This window comes from Protopterus annectens, chromosome 3.part1, assembly GCF_019279795.1.
Source record: "Protopterus annectens isolate FY-2018-M chromosome 3.part1, PAN1.0, whole genome shotgun sequence".
NCBI lineage: Eukaryota > Metazoa > Chordata > Ceratodontiformes > Protopteridae > Protopterus > Protopterus annectens.
The window spans coordinates 386,017,627-386,036,307 of NC_056732.1; the positions used below are offsets into that span (position 1 = coordinate 386,017,627).

The 18,681-nt window shown below is 38.4% G+C and overlaps 1 protein-coding gene across 4 annotated transcripts in view; it reads left to right on the forward strand.

Annotated features, from left to right (window-relative positions):
• The window catches only part of OSBPL3 (oxysterol binding protein like 3), a 2,414,360-nt gene that overhangs the window by 349,652 nt on the left and 2,046,027 nt on the right, over positions 1 to 18,681 (forward strand). For all 4 annotated transcript variants that reach the window (XM_044066857.1, XM_044066855.1, XM_044066859.1 and 1 more), the window contains exon 2: positions 16,656 to 16,761. The gene's annotated coding sequence lies outside the window, so the exon portion shown is untranslated. The remainder of the gene's footprint in view (positions 1 to 16,655; positions 16,762 to 18,681) is intronic.

Here is an 18,681-nt window from a genome sequence, read left to right on the forward strand (position 1 = left end):
TTGGTATACACAAGTATGTCACACGCTGAGCACTTATCACAATAATTGATACGCATTGCATTACTTGGGCCATATGTTATGTATACCACTTATTACAATAAGTGATGCACATTGCACAACTTGGGCCATAGTTATGTGTACCACTTATCACAATATGTGTCACACATTGCACAAGTTGGCCATAGATATATATACCACTTATCATAATAAGTGACGCACATTATACAGCTTAGGCTATAGTTATGTATACCACTTATTACAATAAGTGATACACATTGCACAGCTTGGGCCGTAGTTATGTCTACCACTTTTCACAACAGCCTATAAAGGAAGGACCAGTCTTTAAGGAAACTGCCACCAAGGAGCACTGCATAAGAAGGCTTGCATATGAAACTGTTTTTTTTACCTGAAGCAAAAGTAACTAAAAAGAAGAGACTTCATGGAAAGGAATGCAATGTCTGTTGACGTCACTGGTTCAAAGGGAAGCAGTATTTTAAATATTTTAATCTTTATAAAGACACTTAGGCATAAGCATCATAGTCATACTGACAGACAAATCAAATGAGACCAGAAGTAGATAAAAGTCAAGCAGCAACTGAATATGTCAAAAAACATAAGAAAGAATATAAGGTGAAGGCATGTACTACATTCAGTAATAACACCCTTATGCAGTTGCCAGGAGCTGTGAGGGGGATGGAGAGGGAAGTTCACAATGCCATGGAAGACCTGCACCAGGAAGTATTGCATGGTTTTTGCAACTTGTACAAAGAGCAGAGTATACTGACAGAAAGCATGTTGGCTCATCACATACTGTCCGGTCAGCACTTGTATGTCATGGTTGGTGGCCATTCTTCACAGACCACACGGAGGATTCAAACACCCCATGATTAACATGTGACAACCTCAAGTGACAGGAGTCTGCAGCATGAACTACCAGGATGACCTAGATGCCTATTTTTCTGTACATATTTTTTTATATAACCGTACTGATAGATATACGTGCCAGCTATACAATGAGGTATTAATCCCCATTGTTTGCTGTTATATAATTTGCCTGCCACTGTTGTGGTTTGAACCAGTGAGACTATCACACATGGATTTGTTGTACTAGTATCATAGGTTTATTCACACGTACATAGGTGGCACTTCTATTAATGGACTATAATGTATAGCATGGGTTGGAATCTTAGTATGTTTCTCACTGTTTCACGTGTCTGTTTCTACATAAATAGTCCATTGTTACAACACATTGGTGTTTGTGCAGGATTTGTGGCAGTGATACTCCACTCCTGTTGAACCATAGTATTTTTGAATCATGCAGAGTAAGTAGGGTGTACCAGTGAAGCACAGCTCTGCCATGGTACACAATTACGTGCAATGTTTATGCATTTCCTTTTTGGTCCTGATTGGCTAGATTTCATCCCTGGAACCAAATACATGAACCAGGAAGGGGTAAATTCTAAACATCTATTATTAATGGTTATACCATAACAAAACATTCAAGTTTTAGCTGGAATTTGTTTTAAATTTTAAAGCATTCAGGTAATCAGGTACAGTTATATACTAAATATTTTTGGACTGGAGAAGGTCAAACACTGTATTGAAATAAATGAATTACTGTAACTTGAGAACTAAAACTGTACTTCATATATATTTTTAAGAAAGGAAATATTGACTGTACTATAGGACCTCTGGAAAAATATATTCTGTAATTTGTGTTTTAAAGCCATGGTACACTTTTTATTTTATGGCACTTAAAAAAGTTGTTGGTAGGTTCATAGGTTCATAGGTTCATAGGTTCATACTAGGCTATCTGCCCGAGGGCATTTACAAGCCTAGCCCATCGTTTTGTGGCTTACGCCACCCCTTTAGTATGGGGAACTATACCCATTATTTTGCTGTGCCTCTGTCGAGCAGTGACACTGAGGTAATCCCTGGGGTATATTTGCGATCTCCCATCCATTGGTCAAGATTTCTCTTGAACAAGGCCAGCGAGGTGCTCTGCCTCACATGTACTGGGATTTTGTTCCACAGCATAGGGAGTCTTTGGGTGATGAATCTATCCCTCCAGCACGTCCTATTAATAGCTGTGTCGAGGTTTAAGTCTCCCGCCCTTGTGGCTCTGATGGATCTAGATCTTTTGAGGTGAAGCATATTCATCAAATCTGGGTTTGACATGGCCTTGTATGTTAGGCAAAGGTCACCTCTGAGCAAGCGTGTTTACTGAATAGAGCTGGAGTTCTTTCAGTCGGGCAGCATAGGATAGATTTTGAGACCCTTTATCCTTTTGGTGAGGAACTTTTGTGGCCTCTCCAGCTGCTGCAAGTGTCGGGTCAGATACATTCCGAATGGGGCATTGTACTCAATCATTGGTCTGATGAGTGTTGAGTAAAGGGAGACTATAACCTCCCTTGATCTAGATGAGAATCCCTTCATGATAAGGTGGGCAATGTAGAAGGTCTTCCTAACTACTTTAGCTACATGGGTGTCGAATGACAGACTACTATCAACCTGGGTCCCCAGGTCCCTGATAACTTCTTCTGTGCTCAGTGGATTGCCACCTATTTGGTAGCTAGGGGTAACCTTGTTTTTCCCGAAGGGTATGACTATGCATTTTTTGGCATTTAACTTTAGGCGTGGCTCTGGCACCAGTTATCCGTTCTGTGAGACCCTTCTGAAGGATATCTGTGTCAGATGTGTTTTCTACTATGGCCCAGTTTGCAGTCATCTGCAAACTTTGTCAGCCATAACCCTCCTGTGTTTGCTTGTACTGGAAAAGTAGATGCCAAACAAGAGTGGGCCCAGGACTGAGCCCTGTGGGACACCACTTGTGACAGGCTTTGAGTCTGACATGGCGCCAGCAACTCTGACCCTGTGGGTTCTGTCACTCAGCCAGTTTGCAACCCATCTTGTGATGTATGGGTTAACATTTAAGCTGATGAGTTTTTCAATGATACCCGAGTGGGGTATTGTATCGAAGGCCTTAGCCAGATCGAGGTAGGCTGTATGGACTGCCTTTCCTCATCAATGGCTTTGGTGACTGTTTCAAAAGTCAACCAAGTTTAAAAGGCATGATCTGCCTTTGACAAAGCCAAACTGGGTTGGATCCAAAGTCTGCAAATTCCCTATGTCTTTATTTATGAGGTCCATTATGATCCTCTCCATGGCTTTGCAGATAAGGCTTGTCAAGCTAATGGGCCGGTAATTTCCAGGGTCGGTGGAGGCACCGCCTTTGTGAAGTGGGACCACAGTTGCAGTGCGCCACTCCTGGGTAATGCGTATCCAGAGGTAAGACTTTGATTAAACAGCTGTCCTAGCTGTGGGTTTAATTCCTCATTGAGTTCGTGGAGCACACAGCCGGGGACACCATCAGGTCCCATGGATGCTGTGTTTTTACTTTGGAGAGCAGTTCTCACTTGGGCTGGAGATGTTTGGGGGCTGCAATCGCTTGGTATAGATATCTCCTTTTGGGGGAGGGGAGAAGTTTGCACTGAACCTGTCAGCCAGTATGTTGGCAATGTCTGTAGGATCAGTAATCTTCACATCATTTGAACTAGTTCTGAGCATATCTGGGAGTTTCCTCCTAGGTTTCTAACATAGCTAAAGAAGGCCTTATGATTGTCTTTTGAGTCTTTAGCTATTTTTCTCTCAAATTTGCTTTGGATGATTTTATGAGAGCTCTTAGTTTTTACTTATAGTGATCAAGGGTGTCTTACCTTTTAAGGATTTTGCTCTATCTTGTAGTAGCTTCCTCCTTTTGTTGTAGAGTTTGTTTATGGCTGGGGTCCACCAGACTGGACGCTTGCCTTTGGTACAAAGAGTCTTTGTTTTGCTTGGGATTGCCTTATCCATGCAGTCCTGCAGGTGCTGGTAGAAGGCATTTGTAAGTGATTCAGCGGCTTGAGTACTGTTTTCCACTGCTCGGGGCCTTAAAGGAGACCACACTAGTCTTTAGAAGTGTGAAGTCGGCTTTTGAGAAGTTTTTACTGTGGTCTTTTTATTTCAGGTGGGGTGGGATGAGGACCTCCAGCGAGATTAGTTTGTGATCTGATCTCACCAGTGAGGGGTATACTTCTGGTGTTGAACATTGTGCTCCCATGTTTGTGATGATGAGATCAAGTATGTTATCTCCTCTTGTGGGATAGTGACTAGTTGTTCCATGGCATTTGAGTTTATGAATTCCAGGAACTTTTGGGCTAGGGTGTTTGGGCTTGAGTAGTGTTCCCAGTCTATATTTGGGTAATTGAAGTCACCTAGTATGATGGTGTTTGGTGATACATTTATCCCTCTAGTGTTTTCAGGAAGGCCATGTGAGGTTCCTGAGTTTGTGAGGGTGGCCTGTAACATGCTACAATTTGCAGAGCAGTCTTGCCTACGGTTAATTGCACCTGGATGGTCTCCGATGCATCATGCGTTGCCACCAGTCTTGAGGTGTGGGTGTCCTTGATGAATATGGATACCCCTCCTTTCTTGGTATTTTCCTGATTTTGGGGCCGGAACGCATGATATGAGGTAAAACCTGATAGCGCTGGGGTGCTCTCAGGAGCCTTGAACCAGGTTTCTGTCACAGCACAGACATCGATGTTCTCCATACTGAGAAGGGCCTCGAGTGCGTGCATTTTGAGATTTAGACTTCTGGCATTGAGCAGCATTACCCTTAGTTTTTTTCCTTTTTTGTGTTCTAGGGTGGTAGGTTTAGAATTTGAGCCTTGCCTAAAAAAGGCACTATGGGGCTGGCAAGAGCCTTTGCCAATATCCGGAATCCCAGGAGAGTTTGTTCCCTGAAGCAGTATTTTGTACATGTTAAATTTCTTTCTCATGTATACAGATATTTTTGTTGTATTTGTTTGTACAGGCCAAGCTTCAGTTGAAAGCTTTGTTGCATAATTTTAGCGACTATATCTTTTCCATTACTCATCCTAATTACTACAAGGTGAAACCTGTAAAGTATCATGTACAGTACCTTCTGTAGCAAGTTAAAAAGGAACTTTCCTCTGACATAAAGCACTTCAAAACTGTTAGTTGCCGTAAACTGCAGCAACTTGGTATTTGTTGTGCAAGTACAGTATGTCCTGTAAGGCACATGGATGGACTGAATCCTGAAGTCTTGTCTTGATCCAGAAAAATGGGCCTTTATATATTTATTACTTTAGGAGTATTTGACCTGCTGCACGTTTGCTTGTACAATAATCATGATACAGCTGCTGGTAAAGGATATGTATATATTTATGTACGCAAATGTTTCGTTTCTCCACATAACTTCGCCATTTGTCTATTTGTATAGATAGAAAAGTATTCCATAATGATAGAAGGGGTCTACCCATATCCTTTTTATGTTGCAAAACCTGATAATGTTGCACTTTGCCAACACCTTTAAATTATTCTAATCTCTGATTAGACCTGCTACTAATCTCCATCCTATGCATTCTTGAATTTTCCAGGTACATTTCAGTGTGTTGCCTCCTGTAGGAGACTATAGTACTCTAAGCATTTATCTAGGATTTGTAAAATGTTTTCTAATAAAATTAAAGATGAAAAAAAAATTTGATAATATTTATCTTTTGTGCTTCATGTTTTCATCCAATAGCTAAATTTATTGGAATCCCTTTGCTACAGAGGGTTATAATATTAATCATGTACAGTGACAGAACACAAGAATGCACTTGTATGGTTTTTGTTGCAGCCATTAGAATGTGAGTTTATATACTTTTCAGGACAAACAGGCATATTTCTCAGAGGTACTAGGATATCGTCAACTTTTTGGTCCAGTAGTTCAGGCTCTACCTTTGGGTCAGAATGGTCTTCTGTATAAAATGGAGTGCAGCATAGATCTTTCATTTGGGGTGGAGAACTATAACTAACCAAGGATAAGATGGCAATTTGTTAGATCGCAGTCACTGGAACCAAACTATATAGCCAGGTACTTTTTCACCTATAATGCAGTTCCCATCTGTATCTGTTAAGTCTAGTACCATCCTTCAGGTTTCCACACTTCTAACTAACTGGTTTTGTATCACTTTGTTTGTGTCTTTCGGCTTTTCCCGGTTAGGGGTCGCCACAGCAGAACTCCGGTCCGCTAATAATTGGCAGTTGATTTTTACATACCGGCTTGCCAGGCCTGACGCACAACCTTCAACAAAGGTACACCCATTCACGCACGTCTCCACGCAGAAGATGCTCTAGCTGAGAACTGAACCGGACAGCGTCTTACTGTGAGGCGACAACGCTACCGCAGCACCACCACCGCGTGTCTGGTTTGGTATCACTACCAACTCTAATTACTTTGTCAGCTAAAACATTAACTCTTACCACAACAGCTCCCACATACCTTTGGCCAGCCATTACACCCTCTCAACTTTCACTAATTGATTCTCGCTCACCTCTGCTTGGGCTGTAACCCACTCCGTTCACCCTGCTGGCTCACTCCACTCCCATACCCTGCCCCCAATTCCTACCTGCCCCCACTACCTGTATATTTATCTCAACCACAACCCCACCAATTTCCCCTATCCACCAAACACACCTGACCACTCCCTCTACACACAACGTTCTTTCATACTATCCACACATCATACTATCCACACACCATCTACACTATGTCCACTCCCCCATACACTCACCTACTCCTAATAACCATTCTTACCTCACTGAACTGTCTTGCTTATCTCACTCATATACCGCAACCAAACCATACATTCCCTACATACTCCACATCCACCATACAGCCTGCCTGGACATCACCCTTCACCTCCATAACACCCAAACTCTACCCATTCAACCCAACCCTACTTTTCAAATATATAATACTGCCAATCCTTCCTACTCACCACACTCCCCCACAACCACACTCCACCAACTCGTCCCCATTCCTACACTCATTCTCCTCTATCACACTAAAACCACCTTAACTTTATCCACCATAAAATCACTCTGTCATTGTCTGGTGATATTCACCCTAACTCAGGACCCACACCCACAGCTTCTACCCCCAACTCCCCCCACACACAAACACACACTAACATCCCTAAATCTATACATCTTGCCACTTTCAATGCACAAAAAAATAAAATCCCCAACCTCCATGCCTGGCTTCACCATAACCATCCTGACATTATTGAAATGGGTTAGGTCCCGAATACAGGATACCACAAAATTTCTACAAGTGATCTCTGAGATGCAGCTGGGACCAAATTGACTACTGTGTACACTAGACATCTCCGCATGATACACCAACATTCCTCATTGGGCGGGCTTGGAAGCATTGGAATACTGGCTTTATAAGTGGTTGAATTTTTTTTCTGTGTGCTGTTTAGATTGCTGTTGGCTAGACTGTTTTATAAGTGTTTAGTGATTTTATTTTATATAACAACATTTTATAGAGTTAAAATTTTTACAGTTAATAAAACACAGAATGGCAGGCACTAAAGCAGGAAGCTGGTAGCAATGAAAACCAAGACAGTTTGTTCACAATTCAAGTATCCACACAGAAATAAAAACAAGAGCACTTTCATCCCCAGTTACCCCCAGGACTTCATCAGATAATCAAATTAATTAACTTGAATAATAAATACCCTCAGATACAATCAAGTGTGGTACTATTACTGGTCTTAAAGGAGCCATCCTCGAAACATGCATGGTAAACATCTTTTATATTAACATAAATAAATATATATACTAAGTAATATAAAAATTGTACTAGTAAATGTAAAAATATACATTAAAATTGCTAACCGCATTTAGAACCCAAAACATGGGCTAAAGTGCCTTATGCAGTGACCATCAGTTACTTATAAAAATACATACATAAAACCCCAAGGTATAACTAAAACCAATTATTTGTACACCCAACAGCACCTAATGGGGTATGTCTAAATTTCTTAATAAACACAGTTAATATGAGCAGCAAAACAGGGAGGATAAAATACCTCTACCCCAGGAAAGTAAATAACCTAAAAAAAGATCATATCAGATGACTCTTTATATATAGTCCAAACCCTTGTCATCTGGATAATGTGTTATTGAACCCAGATCGTGACTTTAGATTTGTCATTGTAGAACAGGTTCAGGTCAGTAAATGGGGGGGGGGGGGGGGGCATGGCCAATTCAGCTTGAAATACGGGAATTATATTGGCGACTTTTTCTTTATGCTTTTAAGCCCCTGGGTTTAAATGATAGTTGTAATATAGCTTGTCTTTTAAGAAAGAATTAGTTATATACCTTGGGGTTTTATGTATGTATTTTTATAAGTAACTGATGGTCACTGCATAAGGCACTTTATCCCATACTTTGGGTTCTAAATGCTGTTAGTAATGTTAATGTATGTTTTTATATTTACTGGTATAATTTTTTTTATATTAATTGGATACTTTAATTGTAAATAAACAGTTGTGGTTTTCATTATGCTTTGGTGTCTGCCATTCTGTGCTTTACTTCCTTGTTTAATTGTTCTGTTTTTTGTGGCTTTTTACAATTAATATCAAAGGCCTTAGTACCTGCATAATTTGCACTCCCTGTAGACATACTTCTGCTTTCCACCCAGAAGTATATAGTTAACATTGATCTTGATTAACATCATCTTCCAGTGCAAACTCAAATTCTGACACAAAAAGTTTTCCTTTGACTTTAACAGTAGAATGTTTAATGCTGTAAATAGTGCACTTTTGGTAACACAGTTGAAGACTGTCCTCTGTGACCCTCAGGATACTGCTTGGAAGTTATTTGTTCTTAACTTCTGCATTCCAGGACAGAGACTTGTAAGATATAAACATACAGGTAAACTAAACAAAACAATTAAAAAAATCCTTTGGAACTACAAAATTAATAACAGCAGAAAAAAGGGGTACAGTACTACTAAAGTTTCAAAAAATTCCTAAGTTATAAAATCAAAGTTTAGATTAAATAAAAGTGCAGAAGCTACTTAATTTTCTTGTCAAATCTTCCTGGTGTAACTATGAATTGGGCTTGGTCTCAAAAGCTGAGAGCAACAATGCATTCTTTAACTGCATCAGAAAAGTAAAAGAGAAAATTGTGAATGTAATACGTTTATCAAAACAACGAGATAGTCACCCAGCCACTGAACATTATCAATTTAATGCAGAAAATGTGTGTGTAAACTTCATGGTAAGTAGAAATATGTCAGGATGCTATGAAGACAAGTGAGAGTGCTCATTATATAAAAACAGATGTGATCAGTTTTGTCACATATAACATTATAAAATGGAGTTTCATGGGACCAGACAACCTATCTGGTGGCTTTTCTAACCAGGTTCTGACACTACTGGGTATATTCTAAGAGCACTGCAAAATGTGGTACTTTCTTCAAAAAAATAAACAAAAAAATAATCCCAGAAATCTGCAAGATTCTAATAGTATTAAGCACTGTCTGCGAACATTATGGTAGATTGTAATTTATTGGGTATTGCTGTTTCTCAGTGGGAGAATATATACATATTTGTGAGTGGAGAAAAGAGTTCCTATTGAATTAGGATATTCCACACAGTTAATAGGAACATATACAATATTTATATTGTGACTTTTGTCTGTGTGTGTGTGTGTGTGTGTGTGGGGGGGGGGGCTATTTGTAATTGTTGGGTTTATTAGTAGAGTTGAACACTAATGTGCATCATAATGCTACTTGTTACTTGGATTACAGTTGCAAACCACTGATAAGGAAAGCATTGAGAAATGTAAACTGATGTTTGTGTCATTGGGACAATGCAGTTTTTTTGTCCTTGAATTATTTATTATTATCATTATTGTAGCTGTTGTGTGAAAAGTGTAAAAAAAAAAGGTTGAATACATTTACAGCTACCAGTGCTCTGGAGGTCATATTTGAAGATTGTTTCCCTTGTAATAATACAGTTAGTGACTCAGTACTTCTGTCACCTAATACTGATAATGCCCTTTTTGAAAAGTGCATGAAAGATATAGTTATAGGAATGTTAGAAATTCCTGCTGCGTTTCATTCTAGCACAAGGTACTGTAGACTTGTCACTTTTTCTACCAACTGAAATTACTGCAAGTTGGTCTTTAACAACTAATCATCTGCCAAACCTGAAGCCACACCAGATCAGATGGTATGAGGCTATGAATAAGGCAGTGCCCTTTGAGTACACTTGGCTACCCTGGCATTAGCATTGAATTGTCAGATTCTGTATCACATCAGGAGTGTATCAGTATATTTTGATGAGAATTAATTGGATGATGGAGTAGATGTACTACTAGTAATCTGTGCAAAGGGCAGTAGACGTGTGAGCGCTGAGTACATATTATAGCAATAACCCACGACATTATTTAAGAAAAAAAAAATTACTTTTCTTAAATAATGGCATTGTATAATGCCTCCTTGCTGCCCTTCCGCAGCTGTCTGGTATTCTCCGGCAGTTTTGATGTACTGCGCATGCGTATGCCTACGCAGTACATTAGAACTGTGGGCAAAAGCAACAAAGAAAGCAAGATCTCCGTTGCTTTTTACAAACTGTTTTCGCTATGTTAAATGGGTTTAGCGCAGCGAGACAGCTTTAAAAAAAGCAACGGAGAATCTCTGTTGCTTTTTTTAAAGCTGTCACGGTATGTTAAACCCATTTAACATAGCAAGACAGTTTTGGAAAAAAGCAACGGAGAAAGCAAGATCTCTGTTGCTTTTTACAAACTGTTTCGCTATGTTAAATGGGTTTAACATAGCGAGACAGCTTTAAAAAAGCAACGGAGAATCTCCGTTGCTTTTTTTTAAAGCTGTCTCGCTATGTTAAACCCATTTAACATAGCGAGTGAACAGTGAAAAGAGTTATAGTAATGGAAAAAGTCCGGGCAACCGGACCTTTTTCCATTACTATAACTCTGATTTACAACGTGCACGCTGACCAATCAGCATGCACGTTTTTGAATATTAATGGGGGGGAGTTGTATAATATTCCATTTATCTCAGAAGCTACTGTGTCCTTCAGAATTATACATGCTCCTGGCCTCCATACTCTTAAACCCTCTGATGTCAGCACCCATCTTTCACTGTTTCGTGATTAAAGATCACTTTCTGCAAGTACTGAAATTTCATTGTTTTGGCAACAATTAAATTTCTATGTAGCCATTCTTGATTCTTAAAAAAATAAATAAATGTTGGAGGACATTTATGACCATTCTACAATAAACATATAAGGATGACATCAGCATAGATGAATCATTTCTGTACAAAGGTAGACTTGCTTTCAATCTGTAAGTGCAACTAAACACATTAGCACAAAGACCTACAATATAGGCTAAAGTTCAGAAGAGTATATGTGTAGAATTTTGTCTCTGCAAGAAGCTGCACTTCCATGGGAATAGCAAAATAAAATACATCTGTTCTTTTTTGGAACCAGTAGTAAGAGCAGTGAACCACAAAATGAGTAGCCTGTGGCATGTGACGGGGGTTTATATTAAGAGAAAATATAGTATGTCTGTTGACTTTTCTTGCTTAGAAGGGCTCTGTGTACGTTTCCCAACAAAATCTGTTCCAGCCCTAAACTTGACCACCATCCACATGACCTGGAAGTTCTACAGAAGGACAGTTTGTTGCAAGGTATCTGAGATTTGTGATAGAGAATGCATCTTCTTTGTCAATGGGGACATTCAGAAACACAAGGGGACATTCAGAAACACAAGCCGTAATAAGGAATGTCAGTCCAAAAAGTTTATATACTTACACTGGACAGATGCCATCTTCTGTGCAGTTTTCAGTGGTTCTTAGTTTAGCAAGCATGAGTTACCTTGTTATTCAGTGAAACAAGGTACAATGGATATAAAAACTGTACACACCCCTGTTAAAATGCCAAGCTTTTGTGATATAAAAAATGAAACCTTTAATTGCTCAAGCCATTTGGCCACTCTGAAAACTTCGGGTCCACTACCATGCTCCCCTGGGGAGCTTTCTCTCAGCACAAGTCCTTTTTTTTTCATCCCAAAGATTTCCTTTGGATTTGTGGGTGGAGTGGCTGGGCCATTCCAAAACACCACATTTCCTGGTGCATGCATTCTTTGTTGAATTGTTGCTTGCTTGGGGTTTTTGTTTTGTCTCTTGGTGTTCTGTGTAATTTCTGTGTCTCTCTAGCACCTACCTGGAAGGTTTTGGGGAGAAACAGAACACAGGAGATTGTTGTCCAGTCTATGTAGTACATACTTGCAAAGCCCCAGTTCCAGCTTGTAAGTCCTTTGGCAGTCTCGGCAGCCTCCCAGATTGGCACCCATCTTTGAATTTTCTCATTTTGGAGTGGGACATCCAGTTCTTTGCAACGTGTCACTCACTTCTCCATATTTTCTCCACCTTTAAGGATGACTGTCTTCACTGTGTTCAATGGTATATCCAGTTTTGTCTCCTCTTTTTTGTAACCTCTCTCCTAATTGAAACCTTTAACTTTGAGATCCCTTTGATGCGTTGTGCTTTACGTTTTGAACCTTGAGTAGTAAGTAAATAGGACAGGAAAACTTGTGGTACTTCTTACTATTTTTTTTGAATTAATTGATTGGGTGTGATAATCAGTGTCTCTTTAATGTGTGGTGAAAGCAAGATTCAAGAAAACTGTATCAAAAGTTTAAAGCAAAGCAAAAGGGTGTTATATATTAGAACCTAAGGTTGTAACTACATTTTTATTTTTATAATTTTTCTTTTATTTTTTATTTTTTTTTGTTTTTTGAGTTGAATTGTACAGGTTATAGGCCACATAAAATAGGAAAAGTTTATTATTTATTATTTGTTGAAATTTTTTTTTTCACAAAAAACCTGGCATCTTAACAGGGGTGTGTACACTTTTTATATCCACTGTATGTATGAAGATCTGAACGAGTATGGAACGGTAATAAACAAAAAATTATTGCAAAAACAGATAAGGAATACAAGTCTGTAAACTCTGTGTCCTAAGGTAAAACATATCTGTACAAAAACATTAAATGATTTTTAAAAGATTCATAATGATACAGTTGCTGTTCTCTTCTGACAATTGATTCCATTTTCTCAGTCCACCATTGAATTAATTCTTGGTTTGATTATTTTTGCACAAGCTTCATCATAATTTGAGTGCTACACCCGATTAAAGGCTCTGGTAGACGTTATAATTCAGAAATAGTATTGGTAGAAACAGATTTGTATACACTAATTGTTTTGCCTGTAAGCCTTGTATATTTTAATAAAAGTAGACCCAAATGTATTATCTCTTACCATAAGGCTTTATTTATGGAGACTGAAAGGTACAGTTATATTCTAGTTTAAAAGTAAATAAACTAGTAAATAACTCCAGTAAAACTGAGTTTACATTCCCTTGCTTTAACTTGAATTCCTCTTGACTTGTGGTTTAAAATAAAGGTAGTGGTGTACTATTACTTAATGAAGTTAATGCCCTTGGACTCAGTGGGCTATGTTGATTTTATTTTTCTCAAAGTATGTTTTTCTGTTTATTACTAATCAAACTAAGACTGTTCACTTAGATGTAAGAGTATAAATTGTCAAGTGCCCTCCGAAGATGTTCCATAACTTTGTTACTAATTTTGTGACCAAGTTTGATATTGGCAAAGAAACTGGATGTATCATTTAAATAGCCCAGCACATAGATGTTGAATAAATGGAGGCAAAGTGTGGATGGACCTTTGTGGAATACTGTGGTTAATCTTATTTTTGCCTATTATATTCCATACAGTTTTCTCATTTACTTACTAAGCACTAAATGACCCAGGCAACAAATTGTTCAGACTATCAAAGTCTAGGTAGTTTATTAACAGCTTGTTATCAACTTAATCAAATGCATTTGCAAAATCCACACGGATTACATAAATTATTGTTTAGGGCAAGAACCACAATATTAAAAATTAATTTGCATGTATCAGTGGCTCATTCTTTCATGTAAAAATGTTGGAAAGTAATAAAATAATCTAAATTATAAAGCTTGCCTTATGGTTTCTTCAAGACCATCTCCACAACTTCACCAGTGTTGTAAAATAAGCTTACTGGTCTGTAATTTTATGTAATTCAGGGGCCCCTTTTTTGTTGTGTACTGTCATGATAATTTTTTCTTCTAGTCATTTGGCACCTTAGTTCTATTAAATGATATATTAAGTAGCAGTATCTGAAGGTCATAAGAGCTCTTTAATTATTTTAATTATTATTCATCATATCCTAGCCATGGGCCTTATTCATATTGACAGAAGCAAGAAAATAGATGTAGTTTCTTTGACTGTCAAGTATGAAATTCCTTTTATTGCTCTCTTTGTTTTACATCATCTTCTTCAAATCCATCATTATAAGATGAATTTTTTACTGTGACTCTATTGAATTACTACATTTTTTTTGTTGCTCAGAGCAGAAATGACATAGAAGTATCCTTTTGTGAGAAATAGTTTAAACTTATTATGTACACATTCAGTTAATACAATGCCGACATCACAATAAGTAAAGAATAAAGAAAAAGCGCAAAATTAAAAGAGCAAATACACAATAATCCAGATAGTACTTTTACATTGTTTTTTAGTATTGTTTTTAGCCAGGACACTTGACTATCCAGTCTCCTTTATCACTACTTCCTGTTGTCTCATTTGCTCCTCTAGGTCAGAGTACTGAACTTACAAATTATAGTTATACTTAGCCCAGGGGTGACAGTCAGTTGCTGGGAGTAGTATCATCATCCACAGTTGGTGTTTTTTTCTCAGCCCTGAGAGGTTTGTTTCTCATCCGCTAGCCTGGCATCTTTCATTGTAAGTTTCTGCCTGTATCAGTGCTCGACTAGGAGAGAAGGCAGCACATGCCCTTCCTTCCAGAAGAGGAACACTCCATCCTCCCTGCCAAATCCACGAGGCACCTGAGAGTCACTAATCTAATGTGTCACCTGGGTCATAGTCAGGGCTTTATCCTTCTGTCCCTCTGGGCTGGCTTACAACTGTATATCTTAGAGTTGGAGCTGAAGATACATGATGTAGATAGAGCACTGTGCATACAAATAGTTATGAGCGGAGAATCGCAGGTGTTTGAAAAGAATTTGTAAATGTAACTGATGAATGGCTTTATTTGAAGCCTAGATACAGTCTAGGTATTATTCATTGTTTTGATAAAATCAGATCCAGATCAGACAAAGCACAAATAGATGTTAAAGAATGAGCAGGAAAATCAGTAATGCTTTTGTGTAACAATACTAGCACAAGATTTTAAAGTCATACTGACAAGGAACCGCCTCACAGATTCCTTATTGGGTCATTGGATGTTGAACCACAAAATCAGTTCACAAGCAAAACTTCAGCCTTTGCAGAGGCAGTTGTCTGTCTTGTTCAAAGTCAAAGTAAACTTTATTGTCATTCAGAAATCACACAAGTGCAAAAACTGAACGAAATTCCGTGTCTCCAGACTCAATGTGCAGACAACATATGGACTATTTTCACAGACATTTACAAATGTAATGCCTTGCTATTACATCACAGACATGCAGGTAGACAGACTAATATTGCATATAATTAGAACACATTTTAACACTTTTCGAACTGAACACTTACATGCATGAGACTTTAGTATTGCACAGGTACTTGGTTAAGACATTGCATTGATCCTTGCACAGAAAGAGGCATTTGAGTATTACACTGTGAACATTAGAGTATTGCACTATGGTTAAAGAAGAGATATTTTATTGCTACTTCCCTAGATGGCCTATAAGTTACAGTCATGATGAATATTACACTATTAGGTGAGACTGGTAACCAGGTTCTTGCACAATTTGAGACCATTTCTACTGACCCAGTTGGGCATTATGGGGTGTAGTGGGCATCATGGGGTGTAGTGGTTATCAAGAGTTCAGCAGTCTGATGACATTGTTACCAAAGAAGTGCAGTAAATATGAATTCTTAGCATAGCAGATGTCCAATGTCAGTTTCCACATACTCCTAAAAGTGTGTCCATCTCAGATGGCAATTTGTCTGCTCTGTAGGAAATAAACAAGTACTGTTTTCAAGACAGTAATAGGAACAGTCTTCCTGAGTTTGCTTTAAGATGCAAGTACACCAGTATTGAAAGTTACTGTGCTTCAGTTTGCATAAAAATTATGCATTTACTTACTTTGTGCAGCAGATTTTTTTTCCTGTGGGAATACGAGTGTGTTTTTTCTAACCTAGATTTTTTCATCTGAATTATTTTAATGGCTTCTAGGTTCATTCTATAAGACTGCAGCTTACCTTCACACATGTTGTTGCAACACTTTTTTGGTTTTAGTGCTGTGGTTAGTCCTGCATCTGTAAATCAAAAAATCAACCATGTTAATTTACTCCATTGTTGTTCAGTCAGAAATATAGTTATAGTCCTACACAACTGACTGAACAGTTTATCAGCAAACGTATCTTAAATGGTAAAATCTGTATTCTTTTTAATTTACTTGGATTTGTTGTGCTAAAAATGTTTCAAAAAGGTAAAATGAAAGCAGAGTATACCTGTTGTTTGCAAGATTTTTTTAATATATGTTTTTTCTAGTGCATTAAATTAATTGGCCTTGATTTTTTCAGTGAGTTGACTGTAGCGGAATGAAATTAATTTATAACACAAGCAATGTGTACACACTGTGTGTGTTGTGTAATGACATATTGAGTAGCAGTATGCTATTAAGTAAAACTATATCATTTAGCTTATTTGCTCATATTTTTCTGTATTTATCCCACAGTGACCTGGAGTTGCTGGAGATGTCAGCTGGCCCTTATGTTACACAAGTGTATGCGTAGGATCATAACCGTATCTTCAAGGCACCATATCTTCAAGGCATACTATCTGTAAGTACCAGCACGTGTTTATTTTGAAAAACAAAGTAGTCCCGAAAATATTTTTTTCTAGTTCTGAAAATATTGTTCGTAATAATGTTCTTCATGCTAATAGCGCAAGTGGTTACTTATACATACCTTGGTGATAACTTTGTTTTTTCAAACCTATAACATTGAAACTTCTTTCCCACTGAAATATGTTTTCTCTTCTTGCTGTTTCATGCGTTAAATACTCTGAAACTTTTTTGAATTTTTCAGTTGCACTATTCACTTAATTATAAAACTGAATAATTCCAAATTAGTTTTACATTTGTTCATTTATGTATTCATAGGTTGGTACTAGGCTATCGGCCCTAGGGCCTGTACAAGCATAGCTGTAACAATTCCCTGGCTATTTCTTCCCACACTATTTACTTCCTGGACCCCTGTCTAACAGGACGACTGATGTGATCCCCGGGATGAATTTCCTTTCTCCCATCCAGTCGTCAAGGTTCCTTTTGAAGAGGACCAAAGAGGCGCTCTGCTTGACATGTATGAGCAGTCTATTCCAGAGTCTGGGGAGTCTCTGGGTCAGTAACCTATCCCTCCAGCATGTTTTATTTATTGTGATGACAAGGTTTAGATCCCTGGAGTGTGTGGATCTGAGAGATTGAGATTTCTTTAAGTGTAGCATATCCAACAGCTGTGGGTTTGACATGGCTCTGAGTAGACGATATGCGACAGAGTATAGCTGGAGTTTTTTTAAGGCGGTCAGCATAGGGCATCTGCTTTAGGCCTGTGATTCTTTTAGTGAGGTATTTCTGTGGCCTTTCCATTTGTTGCAGGTGTCCCACCCCCAAATGGAGCATTGTATTCTATAATGGGTCTAATGAGGGATGAGTACAGTGGGACAATGACCTCCTTTTTTCCTGGATGAAAAGCCCTTAGTGATGAGGTGAGCCACATAGAAGGAATTCCTGACTGTTGTGGCGATGTGATTATCGAAGGTGAGACCACTGTCCACCTGTGTCCCCAAGTCTCTTATCACACTTTCAGTGTTTAGTGTACTGCCACCTATGTGGTAATTCACGGGTACATGTTTTTTTCCAAAGGGGATAACTATACATTTCTTGGCATTGAGCTTGAGCCCATGGTTCTGGCACCAAGCATCTGTTGCTGTAAGGCCCTTTTATAGAGTATCCACATCATTTGGAGATTCAATAATGGCTCCCAGTTTGCAGTCATCTGCGAACTTTGTTAACCAGAGTCCCTTAGTATTGCCCTGTACTTCAGAGAAATAGATGCCAAACAAGAGTGGTCCCAGGACTGAACCCTGAGGTACTCCACTTGTCACTTGCCTGGAGCTGGATTTGGAGTCAGCTACTTTTACAGTGTGGGTTCTGTCAGTAAGCAAGTTGGCAACCAATCATTTCATTTTGTTGACTGTATAGATGTAATTAAAGATATGACTCCTTTTGGGTTTTAGACTATGTTTCATTGACCTTGAGTCATGGAAAATGCTTCTTCAAGCCCTGTGGTTGATCTTTTGTAGATGTGGCAGATTGGCTTTAAAGATGTGTATTTGGATTGTCTGGGGACCATGCAAGCAAGAATCAGCAGTTTATTCCAGAAATACATCTTCTGTGATAGAACTTGGAGTTGAATGGATGGATTTTTTAAGTCAAAATGAATTAACCCTTTGTTAATCCTTTGTATAGGCAGCATCATGTACTCTCTGCATATCTCCCATTTGCAGCATCATGTGCCATACATGTGTCTCCTATTGGCTATGGGTTTAATAGCTGTTTAATTCAGAATTTTCTTTTTTTTTATTTTTTTTGGTATCATCTCTCTCACAGGAATTTTCTTTCCTCCAGCTGTGCCATATTAAAACTTTTCAGATCCATTAAAGATGGTGCAAGTAATCTAAACTGTCTAATCAAATTTAAAGTA